We start from the raw sequence: 4429 nt of genomic DNA, 5'->3' as shown, positions 1-4429 counted from the left end.
CTGATTTTGTGTTACGATTGAAAATATGTTTCTTTGGTCTTAATTTAGCTAATTTTAATCCTCTCTTATTACCATTCGATGCCATGATATGTGTGTTAAGCGTTTTCAGAGATTACAGGGTAAGAATGACTTAGAGGATGGAAAGGAAGCATGCAAAAGTGGAAGGAATACAAGAAGCTGAAGGAACTGCAAAGCTATCAACCACGACCTCTTCGCATTCAATCGATCATAACTTGAGCTATAGAGATCCAAATGAAGCAATTTTAGTTGCGTTGGAAAGCTAACATCCGGGGCTTCGAAATGATATATAATTTGTCATAGTGGCCGTATAGCTAGGCGACGCGCACACAGGTGATGAGCGGATAATTTGTACGCTTTTTGGCATTGTTTTTAGTATGTTTTTAGTATATTTAGTTGAGTTTTTAGTATATTTTTATTAGTTTTTAGTTAAAATTCACTTTTCTGGACTTTACTATGAGTTTGTGTGTTTTTCTGTGATTTCAGGTATTTTCTGGCTGAAATTGAGGGACCTGAGCAAAAATCTGATTCAGAGACTGAAAAGGACTGCAGATGCTGTTGGATTCTGACCTCCCTGCACTCGAAGTGGATTTTCTGGAGCTACAGAAACCCAATTGGCACGCTCTCAACGGCGTTGGAAATTAGACATCCTGGGCTTTCCATCAATATATGATAGTCTATACTTTGCCCAAGATTTGATGGCCCAAACCGGCGTTCAAAGTCACCTTCAGAATTCCCAGCGTTAAACGCCGGAACTGGTACCAAAATGGGAGTTAAACGCCCAAACTGGCATAAAAGTTGGCGTTTAACTCCAAGAAGAGTCTCTACACGAAAATGCTTCAATGCTCAGCCCAAGCACACACCAAGTGGGCCCGGAAGTGGATTTTTATGTCATTTACTCATCTTTGTAATTCCTAAGCTACTAGTTCCCTATAAATAGGACCTTTTGCTATTGTATTTGATGTCTTGGAATCTTGGTAGCTATCTTTAGTCTTATGCTATCTTAGACCATGGAGGCTGGCCTCACGGCCATGCCTAGACCTTGTTCTTATGTATTTTCAACGGTGGAGTTTCTACACACCATAGATTAAGGTGTGGAGCTCTGCTGTACCTCGAGTATTAATGCAATTACTATTGTTCTTCTATTCAATTCCGCTTGTTCTTGTTCCAAGATATCACTTGCTCTTCAACTTGATGAATGTGATGATCCGTGACACTCATCATCATTCTCACCTATGAACGTGTGACTGACAACCACCTCCGTTCTACCTTAGATTGGGTGAATATCTCTTGGATTCCTGATACACGACGCATGGTTGATCGCCTGACAACCGAGCGCTCGCCTGACAACCGAGCCAGCCATTCCGTGAGATCAGAGTCTTCGTGGTATAGGCTAGAACTGATGGCTGCATTCAAGAGAATCCGGAAGGTCTAACCTTGTCTGTGGTATTCTGAGTAGGATTCAATGATTGAATGACTGTGACGTGCTTCAAACTCGCGATTGTGGGGCGTTAGTGACAGACGCAAAAGAATCACTGGATTCTATTCCGACATGATCGAGAACCGACAGCTGGATAGCCGTGCCGTGACAGGGTGCGTTGAACATTTCCACTGAGAGGATGGGAGGTAGCCACTGACAACAGAGAAACCCTTGCATAAGCTTGCCATGGAAAGGAGTAAGAAGGATTGGATGAAGACAGTAGGAAAGTAGAGAGACGAAAGGGACAAAGCATCTCCATTCGCTTATCTGAAATTCTCACCAATGGAATACATAAGTATCTCTATCTTTATCTTTATGTTTTATTCATATATCATCCATAACCATTTGAGTCTGCCTGACTAAGATTTACAAGGTGACCATAGCTTGCTTCATACCAACAATCTCCGTGGGATCGACCCTTACTCGCGTAAGGTTTATTACTTGGACGACCCAGTGCACTTGCTGGTTAGTTGTGCGAAGTTGTGTTTATGCCATGGTATTGAGCACCAAGTCTTTGGGGCCATTACTAGGGATTATTTGAGTTGTAGTGATCACAATTTCGTGCACCAAGTTTTTGGCGCCGTTGCCGGGGATTGTTTCGAGTATGGACAACTGACGGTTCATCTTGTTGCTTAGATTAGGTATTTTTCAGAGTTCTTAAGAATGAATTCTAGTGTTTCAAGGTGATGATCTTATCATCACCAAAGCTGATTGAGTCTCATCAATTTAGCTCTTGAATGCAATGTCCTGCTGAAGCTTGGCTATTCATGTCTAATTCCTTTAGACTGAAGCTTTAGACTAACATTGCATGATTCTTGGAATTCTCATTAAGAATTTTGATACCTTTATTTTCTTCTTCCACTTAATTTTCGAAAAATCCAAAAAAATTACAAAATCATAAAAAACCAAAAATATTTTATGTTTCTTGTTTGAGTCTAGTGTCTAAATTTAAGTTTGGTGTCTTGCATGCATTGTTTATTTGACCTTGGTTCTATTTTCAAGTCAATAGTACAGGGAACTGAAGATTCAGAACATGCAGCAGAGGAATTACACAGAAAAAGCTGGGCGTTCAAAACGCCCAGTGAAGAAGGACAGACTGGCGTTTAAACGCCAGCCAGGGTGCATGGTTGGGCGTTTAACGCCCAAAAAGGTAGAGCATTGGGCGTTAAACGCCAGAATGTGCACCATTCTGGGCGTTTAACGCCAGGATGGCACAAGAGGGAAGATTCTATTTTTAATGCAAATTTTTTTTCAACTTTTCAAAGTTTTTCAAAATCAAATCTTTTTCAAATCATATCTTTTCAATCAAATCTTTTTCAAAATCAATTTCTTTCCTTTTTCAAAAATACTTGCTATCAATTAATGATTTGATTCAACATTTCAAGTATGTTGCCTTTTCTGTTGAGAAAGGTTTAATGTTTGAATCATATCTTTTCTTGTTAGGCAAGTCATTAATTTTTAAAATCAAATCTTTTTTTAAATTATTTTTCAAATCATATCTTTTCAATCATATCTTTTTACATCACATCTTTTTCAAAAAAAGTTTTCAATCATATCTTTTTCAAAATCTTTTTCAAAATGTTTTTAAAAATCTTTTTAAATAATTTTCGAAAAATCTCTTCCCCTCTTCTCACATCCTTCTATTTATGGAGTATCACTCCTCCTCAATGTACAATTCGAACTCTATCTCACTAAGTTTGAATTCTTCTACCTCTTTCTTCTATTTTTCTGTTCCTCTGACACCTCAAGGAATCTCTATACTGTGACATTGAGGATTCCACATTTTCTTGTTCTCTTCTCTTTCATATGAGCAGGAACAAAGACAAAAGCATTCTTGTTGAGGCTGATCCTGAACTTGAAAGGACCTTGAAGCGAAAGCTAAGAGAAGCTAAGGCACAACTCTCTGCAGAGGACCTAACAGAAATCTTCAAAGAAGAAGAACCCATGGCAGCCGAAAACAACAACAATGCCAACAATGCAAGGAAGGTGCTGGGTGACTTTACTGCACCTACTCCCGACTTCTATGGGAGAAGCATCTCTATCCCTGCCATTGGAGCAAACAACTTTGAGCTTAAGCCTCAATTAGTTTCTCTAATGCAACAGAATTGCAAGTTCCATGGACTTCCATTGGAAGATCCTCATCAGTTTTTAGCTGAATTCTTGCAAATCTGTGACACTGTCAAGACTAATGGGGTTGACCCTGAGGTCTACAGACTTATGCTATTCCCTTTTCCTGTAAGAGACAGAGCTAGGACATGGTTGGACTCACAACCTAAAGAAAGCCTAAACTCTTGGAAAAAGCTAGTCAATGCCTTCTTGGCAAAGTTCTTTCCACCTCAAAAATTGAGTAAGCTTAGAGTGGAAGTCCAAACCTTCAGACAGAAGGAAGGAGAATCCCTCTATGAAGCTTGGGAAAGATACAAACAATTGATCAGAAAATGTCCTTTTGACATGCTTTCTGAATGGAGCATCATAGGTATTTTCTATGATGGTCTGTCTGAACTGTCCAAGATGTCTTTGGATAGCTCTGCTGGAGGATCTCTTCATCTGAAGAAGACGCCTACAGAAGCTCAATAACTGATTGAAATTGTTGCAAATAACCAATTCATGTACACTTCTGAAAGGAATCCTGTGAACAATGGGACAAATCAGAAGAAAGGAGTTCTTGAGATTGATACTCTGAATGCCATACTGGCTCAGAACAAAATATTGACTCAGCAAGTCAATTTGATCTCTCAAAGTCTGTCTGGAATGCAAAATGCACCAAGCAGTACTAAGGATGCTTCATCTGAAGAAGAAGCTTATGATCCTGAGAACCCTTCAATGGAAGAGGTGAATTACATGGGAGAACCCTATGGAAACACCTATAATTCTTCATGGAGAAATCATCCAAATTTCTCATGGAAGGATCAACAGAGACCTCAACAAGGT

General features: G+C 39.4%; 1 non-coding gene across 1 annotated transcript; it reads right to left on the bottom strand.

The window, feature by feature from the left end:
- Window positions 1-3847: 3847 nt before the first annotated feature.
- Window positions 3848-3955, bottom strand: LOC130958245 (small nucleolar RNA R71). Its single transcript, XR_009077377.1, has one exon. It is a non-coding gene; the product is annotated as a small nucleolar RNA R71 (small nucleolar RNA).
- Between the last annotated feature and the right edge of the window lie 474 nt (window positions 3956-4429).

The sequence above is a fragment of the Arachis stenosperma genome, chromosome 10 (assembly GCF_014773155.1).
Source record: "Arachis stenosperma cultivar V10309 chromosome 10, arast.V10309.gnm1.PFL2, whole genome shotgun sequence".
NCBI lineage: Eukaryota > Viridiplantae > Streptophyta > Magnoliopsida > Fabales > Fabaceae > Arachis > Arachis stenosperma.
This window is presented reverse-complemented; position numbering and strand designations above follow the sequence as displayed.